Source organism: Nicotiana tomentosiformis, chromosome 3, assembly GCF_000390325.3.
Source record: "Nicotiana tomentosiformis chromosome 3, ASM39032v3, whole genome shotgun sequence".
NCBI classification, from domain to species: Eukaryota; Viridiplantae; Streptophyta; class Magnoliopsida; order Solanales; family Solanaceae; genus Nicotiana; species Nicotiana tomentosiformis.
The window spans coordinates 94,408,138-94,424,163 of NC_090814.1; positions in this window are offsets into that span (position 1 = coordinate 94,408,138).

The window sequence follows — 16,026 nt, forward strand, 5'->3', positions numbered from 1 at the left end:
CGTAGTATGAGTATACCATAGCGGTACCCAGTAAGTATTAAGATTAACCTCGGTGGAGTAGTGACGAGGGGCAGTCAAGATACCCACTGGACTAAACACCTGAACAAGTATAAATGTAGAACTAACAGGGAGCAATGTCTCTATAAAGCTGGGCATGATGGCAATAATGATTCAATACTTGTAATAGGAAGTTAAAAGCAACAATTAACAACATGGAACAAACAGGTAATAACATTGTAGAGTGTGCTGAATACAATTCAAATCTGGTGAAACCAAATAAAGAAAAACAAGTGACAACTTAATAGGAACAACCGCTTTCACACCAGGTTTACCCAACAATTTCCATGAGGTACCAAACCTTAAAATCACAAATCACGGGTCCCAATTCATGAACCCTAATCACTCGGTATCTTGTGCCCACATTACAATTCATAACAATGCAGACGACTCACGTGCCAAGGAAGTGATAATATCTAATATCCATACGGACCACTCACATGCCAACAATAATCATGACTCATGAATGCATGGACAACTCACGTGCCAGCAGGATAACTCTCACATATAAGGCAAGTACGCAGGAGTACATGTAAATGGTCAAAACATCAGGATTCATCTTCTTAGACTTATGGGTGATTTATTTACGTGTATGCTTGTGCAAGTGTTCTACCATAATTCAAGTCAACAAGTAAGAGTAGAGACAATGAATGGCACATAAGAAACGATCACTACAAAATGTACAGTGTAATAAAGACAGAAATAAAACTGAAACAACGAATAGTACAACAAGATTAACTACACAGAACTAAAGCAATAATGCAACACGGAGAAAGACAATTAATAGTATGTTGAGGGAAACAACAATCAAAGATAAGTACAAAAGAATGAGAAAATATCAACAAGAGTCACTACCGAAGTACCGCCTCGTAGTCTCAAATCATAAAATGAATCACAATCTTTCCTTATATCAACGCGATAGCCTTTACATTTTGTTTTGAAAATCTTTTTTTCTGAAATAGCATCCCGCATTTTAGCCCACCTTATCACACCGCATGGCTTCTAGTAGCTCCCCTACTAGCCACGTGTATCAAGTTCACTTTATCTCACCGCATGCTTTTCAACACCCAGACCTTATATCACCGCATGCGTATCAATAATAACAACAGCACAACAGAAACCTCATGCAAATATCATAAAAATAGCACGACAGAAACCTCGTGCAAACATCATAACCACAGCACGTCAGAAACCTCGTGCAAACATCATAACAATCCTCTCAACAATAACATGTGTGCCAAAACATAACAACTCAACAAAACGACTTTCATAATATGTGCCCATATACCACAACATTTCCTCAAAATATCACAACCACGCATAGCCCTCGGCTCAACAATAACACGAGGATACGTCAAGTAAATCAACTCAGGAACACGAAGAAACGGTAGAACGAGCTCACAAAGAAAAACACAACAGGGAATAATGGTCTCCACAAGAATAGCTTAACAAGATAGAGATAATGTATAGCAATGATTCCACAAAAGTAAAATTTGACGATAATAGAGATAACATGAATCAATGATTCCAAATAAGGATAAGTCAACAATAAAAAGGGTTAACAAAGCTTTATTTGAGGTTAAGCAATTACGGAAGAGATACAACAAATTCAATTAAGGATAAGCAGTTACGGAAAAGACAATAAAAACTTCAATTAAGGATAAGCAATTACGGAAAGGATAGCATGGCAATAAAAGAGGCAACAACTTCAGTTAAGACACATAAGAGTTTAATCGGCAATAAGGGTAGAACATGAAGCAGTTAATTCCAAATAAGACACGTAAGGGTGATGACAAAACAATTTCATATCTAATGAACATAAGAACCTAATAGTCCTAAATGGTCAAGTTCTCACAAATAAGCCCGGCCACGTACTCGTCATCTCGTGTACACGGCTTTCACATGATACAATTAGCACAAATGACTCAAATCCTAAAGGGTAGTTCTCCCACACAAAGTTAGGTAAGATACTTACCTCAAAAAAGGACTCGTGTGAAATAATTCTCCGAACGACTCAAATCTAGTCAAAATAACTTAATATCATAAATAAAAACCATAGGAAATAATTCCCGATAATAAAGTTTTGATCTTTAATTAATACTAAAAAGTCAACTCAAAAAGTCAATCCCGGGCTCGCACCACGAAACTCAACCAAAATTATAAAAATCCTAACACTCATTCGATAACGAGTCCAACTATATAAGAATTACTCAAATCCGACCTCAAATCGCCTTTCAAATCCCCAAAATTTAGTCTAAGAAGTTTTCACAATTTTTTCCCCAAATTTCCAACTCAAATCACTAATTAAATGATGAAAAATAACAATGGATTCGTGTATTATAGCCAAAATCGAGTTAGAATTACTTACCCCGAAGATTTTCTTGAAAAACCCACAAAACATCGGGACAAACCGAGCTCTCTAGGTCCAAAAATGAAAAATGAGATGAAACCCTTGTTTATATGGTACCACATCTGATCTCCCAAAGTGTTGACCGCACATTTTTTGTATGGTCCGCACTTCCAAGTTCCGCGACCGCAATCCAAATTGTGCGGCCCCACTACAGCAATAACTGCACTACCAGGCTTCAGTAAATTGACCATAACTTTCTGTACAATTTTCAAATGATGAATGGTTTCATTTTCTGGAAACTAGACTCAAAGAGCTACAACTTTTATTTTTGGATCATCTCCAAATTCCTTATAGATTAAACGATATAAGCTTCCAAAGTCAGACCATCAAACTTGCAGGTTTCCCATGTTGCATTCCGCACTTTTCTCCACTGAAGCCGCACATGGGCTTTGCCTCAGCACTCCAAAAATGTGCCCTCCGCACTTCAGCTACTCCAGAACATTATCAAAGTGCCGAAATGTCCAAACTTGTTCAAAACCCATCCGAAACACACTCGGGGTCCCCGGGACCCCATCCCAACATACAAACAAGTCCTAAAACACAATATGATCTTACTCGAAGCCTCAAATCACATCGAAAATATGAATCGCACCTCGAATCAAATTTATGAACTTTCAAATCTTCCAACATCCAAAACTCGTGCCGAAATATATCAAATCAACCCGAAATGTCGTCGAATTTTGCATGCAAGTCCCAAATGACATAACGGAGCTAATCCAACTCTCGGAATCGCAATCCGAGCCCGATATCAACAAAGTCAACTTCCGGTCAAACCTCTTAACCTTTCAAAACTTCAACTTTCCAGTTTTTGCCAAAATGCATCAAATTACCCTACGGACCTCCAAATCTAAATCCGGACGCACGCCTAAGTCCAAAATTACCATACAAAGCTATTGTAATCATCAAAACGCCATAATTCTGGTCAACTCTTATCGCTTAAGCTTCTAAAACAAGAATCCTTCTTCCAAATTGATCCTGAATCATTCGAAAACCAAACTTGACCACACACGCAAGTCATGACACATAATACGAAACTACTCTAGATCTTAAGCCGCCAAACGGGACGCAAATTCTCAAAACGACCGGTCAGGTCGTTATATGAGCCATGGGCTATTGCTGTGAAAACATTGATATTGTTATTGTTGGCAAGTTGTGATATATGGGCACTTGTGGTGACGCGCATGATGCGATATAAGGCTTGGGGTTGATGTGCATGTGGTGGTATAAGGTGGGACTTCTGTGCGTTTTGCTTGTAGGGGAACTACATGAAGCCACGTGGCGTCATAAGGTGGGCTAAAGTGCGTGTAGCTATTTCGGAAAAACTATTTTCAAAACCTATTTTAAATGTAAGGCTCACGCGGTGATATAAGGAAATATTGTTATTGAAATTAAGAAAAGTGAATATGAGGCGGTACCTCGGTTGTGATTCTTGATTATATGAGGCGGTACCTCGATTTTGATTTCATTATACACAAGGCAGTACCTCATTGTGATTCTTGCTATTCCTTTCATGTTGCGAGGTGTTTTTGGTGAAAAATATATCTTTTTGTGTCATTCCTTATTGTTCTAGCAATTATTGTCCGTACATGATCATTGTAGCACTTTAGTTATGCTATTTCTATTGTTGATTTCCGAAACTAGTTCATACTATCATCTTGTTCTGTATTAGTTATTTTTTCACTTTTCATTACATATCCATATTACACTTTATACTTTTATTTATATCCTAGTAGGTGTCTTGACCTGGCCTCGTCACTACTCTACTGAGGTTAGGCTTGATACTTACTGGGTACAGTTATGGTGTACTCTTATGTCATGACCCAATTTCCCCTCTGTTTGGGTAACGTGATGGCACCTAGTCTTAGGGACTAGGTAAACCTAGCATTAATTGAAACAACATTATTTAAATAACATCTAACAGTTTGAATTAGAAATATCTTAAACTTTACAATTCCCAAAACCCAATAGTACAAGTCATAAGCTCTACAGAGTTTGCTATCACTTCTAAATATAATTGTTCGGAAGTAAGTAAAAACAGGGTAAATACAAAATAGGAAGGTGACTCCGAAGCCTGCAAACACAGCGGCAGGTTTGCCTTGAGTCTCCTCAGCAAGGATCCGCACAGCTACTAGCGATCGATACCTGGATCTGCACAAAAATGTGCAGAAGAGTAGCATGAGCATACCACAGCGGTGCCCAGTAAGTATCAAGACTAACTTTGGTGAAGTAGTGACGAGGACTAGTCAAGACACCCACTGGTCTAATAAACTGAACAAGTATAAGTATAGGGATGACAGAACATGGCATCTATCTAAGGACCCCACGATATGGCTAACGACATAACAACTGTAATAAGGAAGGAAAAACAGCAAGTAACAGTGAAATACCAGAATAAGACACAGAACAATGAACGAAAGCACAACCCAAATCCGAAAATCACAATACAGTAAAGGCAAGTAGTAACTCAGCAACTGCAATAGTTTTCACATCAGGACTCAGCCAACAAACCCCAATAAATTAGTCAAATCCTTCAAGTGTAAACTTTCACCCGTAAATTTTTAAATTAATGTCTTTAGAATATAATCCTTTCCAATAAGAAATTTATTTATTTTTTTAAAATATTTTTCCTTCAAGTAAATATGTTTCAAATATAGTTCTTTCAAGATAAAAAACCTTTCAAATATAAACTTTTTCAGTAATATCTTTCGAGTATAAGTCACCCTGTGACACCTAAGCATGGAATATTAGCAGCTCCGAATACAGATATAACCACAAGGGATTCTACCTGGATACCGTTTCGTAGTCCCGAATTAAATATGCAAGACAGGGAGATCACCCGGAATACGTCTGTAGTCTCAATTTAAATATGCAGTGTTGGAGGATCTCTCGGAATACGTTTGTAGTCCCAAAGTAAATATGCAAGACATGGGGATCTCCCGGAATACGTCTGTAGTCCCAAAGTAAATATGCAAGACAGGGGATCTCCCGGAATACGTCCGTAGTCCCAATTTAAATATGCAGTGCTGGGGGATCTCCCGGAATACGTCCGTAGTTCCAAAGTAAATATGCAAGACAGAAGGATCTCCCAGAATACGTCCGTAGTCCCAAAGTAAATATGCAAGATAGGGGGATCTCCCGGAATACGTCCGTAGTCCCAATTTAAATATGCAGTGTTGGGAGATCTCTCGGAATACGTCCGTAGTCCCAAAGTAAATATGCAAGACAGGGGGATCTCCAGGAATACGTCTGTAGTCCCAAAGTAGATATGCAAGACATGAGGATCTCCCGGAATACGTCTGTAGTCCCAATTTAAATATGCAATGCAAACAACAGAGATAACAACTATAATACGACAGAAACCTCGTACATCACCACAACAAGTACAAAAGCAACATTGACAAAGATGCAAGGTACGACGAGCAAATCAGCTCAAGAACTTAAATCACAAGAACGGTAGAACTCATTCACCAGGAATAACCACAGTGAAGAATGCTAGGCACAAGGGGAAGAGAAAATAGCAACGATTCCACAATATTCAAGTCAACGATAAGAAGCCGACACGAGTCAAATAGTTCCAAATAATGGCAAGTCAACTAAGATATAGGTTATCTAAACTCCTTTTGAGGTTGAGCAATTACGAGGAATATTCAACAATTCAAGTAAGGATATGCAACGGTAGATAGTCATAACTCCAATTAAGACTAAATAATTATAGGATGAGAAAATAATGATTTTAATTAAAGATAAAAAGTTATGAAAAATATAGCACGACAATAGAAGAGGTAAAATCTTTGGTTACGTCGAATAAGGGTAAAATAGGCAGTAAGAGTGAATCCTAGAGCAATTATCTCTAATCAAAGCATGTAAAGGTGAAACTAACAAATAGAAATTCAAGCGTATCAAGAACAATATCATACACGGTGAATATAAGGACATAAGAATCCTAAAAGGCCAACTTTCCACAAATAAGTCTGAGCACGCACTCGCCACCTCGCGTACACAGACTACAATCAGCATAGATGACTCAAATCCTAAGGGGTACTTCCCCCACACAAGGTTAGGCAAGATACTTACCTCAAACTGCGCTTAATCAGTCAAGTAGTATGCCCTTTCCTCGATTTTCCGACTCCGATCGGCTTGAATCTAGTCATAATTAATTAGATTCAATCAATACAAATTGTAGGAATAAATTTCAAATGAAAATACAAATGTTCTACAAAAATCAGAAATTTAACCCAAAAATCGTCAGTGGGGCCCACGTCTCGGAACCCAGCAAAAGTTACAAAATATGAACTTCCATTCCGATACGAGTTCAACCATACCAATTTTATTCCATTCCGATAACAACTCGACCTCCAAATCTTAAATTGAATCAAGAGGCTTTTCACAATTTTTCCAACTTAATTCACCGATTAAATGTTAATAACAACCATGGATTCGGGTAATTTAACCAATATTGAGTCAAGAATACTTATCCCGTTATTTTCTCTGAAAATCTTCCAAAAGCCGCCTCATCTCGAGCTCCAATCCGTCAAAAAATAGAAAATGGGACTTCGTCTGAACTTAAAAAAGAAAAAAAGAAGAGGCGGTCAGAGGGAGAAAAGAAAAGAGGCGGTCTGTGAAAATTATTTTAAAATAAAACCAATATATTGCTGGTTAAATAAGGAGACTGCAGCGGCACCTCTTCAGAAAAAAAAAAAAAAAAAGATGAAGAAAGATATGAAGGAATACAGTGGAGATGAGAAAGGAAGAAAAGCAACAACTTTAAGAAAGCAAAATCCTAAGAACCTAACACACACACCGCGGTTAAAGACCCAATTTTCTTGTTCGATTATTGTATCTTTCTTAGGTGGGTATGAGATATTGACACTACTTAATCCATTCTTTTCTACGGGTAACTAACAATAACAACTTGGATTTAAAATTCATTAACCAACGATTTATTGAGAAGTTTCAACTTTGGGACAAAAGTTGATTTTCGGTATTATTTGATCAAAAAGTATAACTTTCGGTTAAACTATCATGTAACAAGGGGTTAAATCTAGTTAAGGATAATAACTCCAGACACTAATCTTGAAAACGTACAGTAGATGGGACAGACCCCATGAACGATTGACGACAATAAATGTGAAATATTCTCAAAGCCTGAACATTAATGGAGATATACCTAACAATAAATGGCAATAAATGACATTTAAGTAAATAAGGGGAAAGATTAACCCAATAATGAGTAGGTTGAACGAATATTTCTTCTGACAAAGATGAATGAAAGATATGTCCAAAATTCGTATGAACAATCCTCGGATCTAGTGAAAAGGTAGAAATAATATGGACAATGATCTTTATCAAAAGGTAGTCTTTGTATTTTTGCGAGAGAGAGTCTTATTCTCAAAAGTGTTCTTATCAAAATCAATATTCCATGCCCCTATCATTGTCTCCTTTTTCTATATATATATGGGGCATTTTCCTAGAAAACAGTACAAATGAAGGGAATATCCCTTAGAATATTTCCTCTTAATATCCTATCCTGACAAATTAGCCGTTGTAAGTCTTATCGTCAATAATCAATCTTTACCTCGACCCTTGTTGACCATCTTGGCTATGGCTCCTATCGACATTTCGATTAGGACTCATGTCAGCACCTCGGCCAATGACTTCGCTGCGTCTCGGGCGAGCTCGACCGACTCTTTCCTCAGTGCCAAATTACGCTAAATTTCCTAGGGACGGATTTCGGCCTATAGAGTTAGTCCCTCCGCTTATTAAGGCCGGCGTCAGAAGGCCTTGATGAGCGGACTCCGTATAACGTGACCGAAGTGTTTAGATAAGATGGAAGGGCCGTAGTGATTAGGGGTGAGTAAACGGCGTGTCTCATTGTAAACCGTAAGTTCTGGGATTGCAAATCCCGCGAATAAAGGTGACGCCATGGCGGTTGACGTCATTATGGCATAATTTCCCGAGACGCTTCTTCGTTTCGCGCACCCCTCCTGATAGACCCTGCCGCTTCAATTGCAATGTCACGCAATGATGGTCAATTTCTTGGTTCTGATGCCTGCATCCTTATAAATAGGGGTGCGTGGGTAACGTCCTAACATTTACGAAACTTCTTATACCCAGCAAACTCAGCATCTCCTTCTTCCTCCATTGTTTGAAATTCCTTAGTAGTTTTAGTGATTCTCACTGCTTTCAATCTTTCTGTGCTTAAAACATCTTCTCTTACAAACATAGTTAACGTATCTTCTGGTTCTGGTATGGCGGCTGACCCTACCCCCTTGGCGGTACGTATGCCTCCTCACGGCGATGGTGTTTCAGTTGCCCTTGGCGATGAGAGGTTTCCTACGGTAGAGGAAATAATTCCTCGTAGTGAAAAGATTAGATCTGACTTTTCGAAGTTGCCTAAAGACTATCATGAGGCCTCAGGGTCGATGATGAACGAGGTCGACCTCGCTGTGTTTAGGACAAAGTTCAAAATTCCGGCTCACATTGATCTGATTCCGGCGAGGCGCGATGTGGTACAGGTACATCGCCCAGAATATTGCGCGTTCTATGCGTATCCGTTCTATGTAGGCAATTCTTTTCCTCTTCTCCCATTAGTGGAGGAATTTTGCCGCTACTATGGTGTCTGCCCGGCCCAACTCTCCCCTTATATCTACAAGCTTATCCGTATGTTGATGAAATATGTGGAGTTGGCTGGCCGTGGGTCTTACTTCGCCACCTGATGTATCTCTTCGCCCCTAGTTTCTATAGGGGGTGATGTTGCACCTTCGCCACCGAGGAAGTAAGAGTTTGGTGGTGAAGATGGACGATAAGGCAAATCTTCAGTTCCTGCTCAACTATTTATTCGTCAAGACAGATGATATGGTGGCCAACACGAGCGGGTTCCCTGAGGCTTGGAATTGCGCCCGTAAGTATCTTTTTGCTGAGCATTCGTTTTGCCTGTTTTAGTCGTAGTCTAACATTCCGTTCCTTCTTCGTGCAGTTGAGACCTCGCCCCCTCCCTTGGTCGGGGACATTCATGACTGGGTTAGCCAGGTCTTGCCTCACATAGTGGGGATTCGTGAATGGCCGGCCTTTATCAAGAAATTTGGGCCCGCGCCTTTCATGACCGGTGAGTTCGTTTATATGTATTTACTTATGAATATATAATTACCTTTTGTCTACACCGTTTCAACCTCATGGTTGCCTGCTCGTTGCGGTTTTGTACATGAAGTGAAAGTCTTCTGATTTTTTTGTTTTCTTTTTCAGCCCGAGGACGATGAGGAGGAATTGTCGCCGAATAACGATAACTTGCTTCCCTATAAGAGGCGATCTGTAGATGTCAGCGAAAGAGCTATCCGTGCGGGGAGTTCGGCGATGGAGGATTGTTTCGTCCGAGAAACGGCGACCATAGACCTTGGAGGTAACGCCGAATTACTGCCCACGATTCTGCCATCGTCGGGGGCCGAGGAGGGTACGTCTCTCCCTTAGGCCGTGATAGATTTTTAAAGGCCATCGAAAAGAGTCCCTGACATCTTGCGGAGGGATAAGGCATCAGCCTCTCTACCGACCGAGGATCCTTCTTCCCAGGTTGACGCAAAAGGAAAAAGTGTAGCCGAAGAAGGTTACGAGACGAGCTCCGATGTGGATGCCGAGGAAGTGAGGATGATGGGGGAAGGACTTACCCGACTTGAGATGAGATTGGAGGGGACTACACGGACTATTGCGATCCCCTTGGATTGGGATTTGATGGTTGATTCGGAGGACATTGTCCCTTTTTTGGTCCCCTATTCCTATGTGGAGGGTAAAATGCTCGAGAAGCTAAAGGACGCCACTTTGTCGAGGAGTATAGGCGGCCTCGCTCTTAGGGTAAGCCTTTTGATCTTTCTCCATTTTTTTGTCGAGCCCAGTTTTGTTCTTACTCATTCTGTCTTTCTTTCAGATCGTGATTTTGGAGATCGAGAGCGCCCGACGAGAGGAGAGACGTAAGGCCATTTTCCAAAAGATAGAGCAGAAATATCACGAGTATCGTGATAAGAACTGCGAGATCTGCAGGCGGTTGGGTGGAAGCGGCACTTTCCAGGCTCTCCGAGGTGAACTGAAGGAGAAGGATGATGAATTGATAAGGGTCATTGGAAAATGCAGTGTTCTCGAGGGGGCGTTGAGGGACAAAGAAGAGGAGCTCGAGGTGAGCAGGGGGGTTGAGGCCCAATGCGCCGACCTTCAAGCCCAAGTGGTCTCATTGCACGCCGAGCTCGAGGAGTGTCAACTAAAAGTGGTCGCTCTGAATGGCGAGGTCGCTGAGCAGGCGGCGGGTTTAGAGAAGGAGGAGTTGGCCCGATTGTCGGCTGCGAGGAAAGTGGCGGCTTTAGAGACCGTGATCTGTATTCTTCGTTCTGAGCGGGAGAGTGCTCTTGAGACGGCCAGGCTCAGAGAGGAGCGACTTGATGAGCAGAGAGGGGAGCTGGAGAAGGAGGCTTCGGGCCTTAGCGATTGAGTTGCTGCTATCGAGGTCGAGAAGGCACAGTTATTGGCTCAGCCGTCTTCTTCCCGTGCCTCTACTTTTCCTGATGTTCCGCGGGATTTGTACGAGGAATGGATTCACGTCGAGGCCCAGCTGGACATATTTAGGGATCTGATGGGTGTGGGAGCTGTCTCAGCAGCCGACTTAGAGAATGCTCACGCTAAGGCGCGTAAAGCTCGGTTTGCTTGTGGCTATGATCCCGCCACACTGGAAGTCGGTGATGATGAGGAGGATACGGGCGTGGATCGGATTGAATAAGACGCTTGGTACGAAGTTGAGTATCCCACTGGCGATGGCGATGAGGAGGGTGGAGATGGTCTTGGCGATTGAGCTGGAGGTGCTGCTGGGTCAGGCGGTGATTAATTGTTCTTCTTTTTCTGTCTAGATGCATACGTGTGTATTTTTGTAGGTGTGTGTCACACCTCCTTTTTCCCGATTGGGGGGGATAAGGGAGTTTTTCCAATTAAGTGACATTATTCGAAATGGGATTGTTTATTGATCAGAGTCGCCACTTGGAATAAGTTATGGTGTCCCAAGTCACCGGTTTATTTTAAATCCCAAATCGAGGAAATTTGACTCTATTTATGGTCCTCGAACATAGAAGACCGGTAAGAAATTCTGTTAACCCGAGAGAAGGTATGAGGCACTCCCGAGTTCCGTGGTTTTAGCACGGTCGCTCAACTATTAATAATTAGCCTAATTATCTGATTTATTACATGTTTTAAAATCTATTGTGCATTTTATCTTTTTGACCGCTTTTAATATTTATGAAATTTATTTGAACAAGTCGCGATATCGTGCACTCGTTTGTTTTTGTACATATTGCGAATCGCGTCACGTGAAACGCACCCGCGATTTACGACATGCTTATTTTATTATTGTTTGAAGTTATGGTCAGGTCACATGAAATGCACACCCGAATTGGAATTTACGTATCGTGACCATGCCACGGGAACTATACCTATAGTCACGATGATTTATTATTAATCGCGCCTAGAGCAAGCTACGATGTTCATGAATTATACCCTAAACTAATTCGAGATTATTGTGAGGCCATAAGAAGTATGGAAAGTTTTTGTGGAAGAGGTGATGTGAATTAATTAACACGAAATTATAAGAAAAATCTGCTAAAGAATTGAAGTTAATGTGGTGATCCCATAATTTATTCCATAGACTTATGAATGTGACTAATTAGAAAAATAAGGCATGAAGAATATTTTAAGCCTAAAAAACTCCTTTAATTCTTAGCCAACAAGTCGACATGCCACCTAAAATCAAATGGCCAGAATCCTTACTAACCATAAATCTCTTGATTCATTACAATTACAGTCACGTTACTAATAGCCAAACAAAACTCATACCTTCCATTTCAGTTCTTATTTCAGCCGAAACAGATTGATAATGCCATGAATTAACACGGAAGAACTTTAAAATAAATTCGATAACTAAACGGCTAAATCTACAACATTGAATATGAGTATGACATGAACAAGTAACTAAAACAAAGCTAATAATGCCGCAGATCCACAAAGACAGGATTCTGAACAATTTTTATGGCTAAACATGTTAGATTTATAAAATCATAAATAATTACAGCACAAACAACCAGAATTTTTATTCATAAGCTCCAAGAGAGAGAATAAGTGAATATCCACATACCTAGTAATAGAAATCAGATAAGAACGACCACATGAAAGTTTGAAGTTCAAGACTGAAACTCAAACTATGGAACAACAACGACAAACAACTCTTCAAGCTCCATAGCCAATGCACATGAGTTACTCGGACACTATAAGAGACTGATTTGAGAGAATAGAAGCTATGTCAAATCTTGGTGGAAACGCTTGAGTCGCCACTGTTTTTTAGTCTTTGAAGTCCATTTGTGCTTTTATTCTCTAGACCTCGAATAAATTTGTTTAAACAAACACTGGATCTTCATGATCCTTGAGTACAGAGGTCGAATCGTGCCTCATATGATGTTTTGAGATCAATGAGATCTCTGCAATTCTGAAAGATGTGGCGAGGTAGAGAAGAGAGGGGAAAAAGGGGGTGCACTGCTGATTTTTTCGTGAAAGGGTGGAGTCTTTCTTTGTGTGTCTGTTGGGTGGTGTTGAAGTGTAGAGGAATTAGGTTTAATTTAGGGATTATAAAAGGGTTGTGGGTTAGGGAATGGATAAATGGGCTGAGGGGAGGAGTGGGCTCAGGTCCGAAAATGGGCTTCACCAATAAATTGTTTTGGCCCAAATTCAATTCTTTCTCTTTGAACAAAAATAAAAATACTACCAAAATAATTTAATTAATCTTAGTTAATAAGAATAAACTATTTTTGTGTTTTTAAACTTATGTTTTAAAATAAAAATTAAAAGTTGATGGAAAATCCTATAAAAATGAAAATAAGTAAATATTTTTGAAATACTACTTTTAAAAGTTGCGCGGGTCAAAAATTACGTGCTTACAGCTGCCCCTCTTTGCTTGAAAACACAAAGTATTTTTGAGCAAAGAATTAAAAAACGTAATTGACTTCTGACCCGCCAATTATTCAAAAGAAAACAAAGATGAACAAAAGATTGTGACCGAGCCCTGGTATCTGAGCTGCCTACATATCCTTGGTTATAAAGGAATCAGGCCACGTGTAGTTCAGAAGTGATGGAGTGTGTGGAGAGGATGAGAGAGTCGAGTGAGATACCATTCTGTCGAGGTTCCGGTCCGCGATCATGTTATTACATCAAAATCAAAAATGAAAAAGACTAACTAAGTCTGTCAGCTATGAGTTACAAGATTCCTATCTATAAGTCTTTTGAAGCTTGATCTTGAGTCTTGAATGATTTTTCATGCAGACTTTTGATTTGAACCTTGATGCTTGCTAGCTGCAGGTGCAGATTCATCTCTTCAGCTTCTTCGGATCAAGATGGGGCATGCAAAGCTTACGACTTCAGTCATGTCTTGAGTAGCCCATATCTTTTCATCTGCTTCTGTATTTTGAATTGACTTTTTTTTTCTTTTATTCTGGATTGAGACTTCTTCTTTTGGTCATCCCGTACTGTCACCTTGCATTCTTGAGGCGAGCTTCTGTACTTCTAACTTGAATTGAATTCTGAAATGACTTCCCTCGTTCTTCAGGTGGGCGCCTGCATTTGACTTGAAATGTGAAATGAATTCCCTCGTTCTCCAGGTGGGCACCTGTTAACTTAAAAACTTGAAATAAATTTCCTCATTCTCCAGGTGGGCGCCTGATGTTGACTTAAAACTTGAAATGAATTCCCTCATTTTCCAGGTGGGCGCCTGCTGACTTAAAACTAAAATGAATTCCCTCTTTTTCCAGGTGGGCGCCTGATGACTTAAAACTGAAATGAATTCCCTCGTTTTCCAGGTGGGCGCCTGATGACTTAAAAACTTGAAACAAATTCCCTCGTTCTCCAGGTGGGCGCTTGTGCTGACTTAAAACAGAAATAAATTCCCTCATTCTCTAGGTGGGCGCCTGATGTTGACTTAAAAAACTTGAAATTAATTCCCTCGTTTTCTAGGTGGGTGCCTGATGTTGACTTAACATTTGAAATGAATTCCCTCATTTTCCAGGTGGGCGCCTGCTGTTGACTTAATACTTATAATAAATTTCCTCGTTCTCCAGGTGGGCGCCTGATGACTTAAAAACTTGAAATGAATTCCCTCGTTTTCCAGGTGGGTGCCTGATGTTGACTTAAAATTTGAAATGAATTCCCTTATTCTCCAGGTGGGCGCCTGCTGTTGACTTAATACTTGCAATAAATTCCCTCGTTCTCCAGGTGGGCGCTTGATGACTTAAAAACTTGAAATGAATTCCCTCGTTTTCCAGGTAGGTGCCTAATGTTGACTTAACATTTGAAATGAATTCCCTCATTCTCCAGGTGGGCGCCTGCTGTTGACTTAATACTTGTAATAAATTCCCTCATTCTCCAGGTAGGCGCCTGCTACTACAACAAAACGGAAACAACAAAAGAAATTTTTTCTGCCCCAGTTTACACTAGGAAGATTTGTGAGTTATTAGCAGAACTATAAATTACCTATGCTATTGATGAAGGATGCAATGATGAGAGTAAAATTGAAGACTCGGCTAGGATGTGCGTCTCCTAAAGAAATAAAAATCTGAAAAACCCAAACTAGAGAGTGCGTCTCCTAAATTTGAGATTGAGCTTGCGGAAAACTATAAATTAAGCTTGACTAAACTAAAAATTGACCTTATTCTCCAGGCAGGACCCCTGATTTCAAGAAAACTAAAGATTGATAACTTAAGAAAACTAAAAATTGACCTTTTTTTTTAATCCAGACTTTTCTTTTTTAAAACTTATTATCCTAGGAGAAAATTCATCAGACTAGGTCTTTTTTTTTTTATGGTATCTTAGGAGAAAGATTCATCAGACTAAGATTTTGATCCTAGGAGAAAGTTCATCAGACTAGGTCTTCTATCTTAGGAGAAAGATTCATCACACTAAGATTTTGATCCTAAGAGAAAATTTATCAGATTAGGTCCTCTTTTTTTGGTATCTTAGGAGAAAGATTCATCAGACTAAGATTTCTATCCTAGGAGAAAATTCATCAGACTAGGTCTTCTATCTTAGGAGAAAGATTCATCAGACTAAGATTTAGATCCTAGGAGAAAGTTCATCAGACTAGGTCTTTTTTTTTTTTATCTTAGGAGAAAGATTCATCAGACTAAGATTTCTATCCTAGGAGAAAATTCATCAGACTAGGTCTCTTTTTTTGTATCGTAGGAGAAAGATTCATCAGACTAAGATTTCTATCCTGCGAGAAAATTCATCAGACTAGGTCTTCTATCTTAGGAGAAAGATTCATCAGACTAAGATTTCGATCCTAGGAGAAAATTCATCAGACTAGGTCTTTTTTGTTATCCTAGGAGAAAATTCATCAGACTAGGTTTTCTATCTTAGGAGAAAAATTCATCAGACTAAGATTTCTATCTTAGGAGAAAAATTCATCAAACTAAGATTTTTATTGGGAGAAAATCCATCAGACTAGGACATTTTATCCTAGGAGGAAAAATATGAAGAGCAATGGCAATATTTTA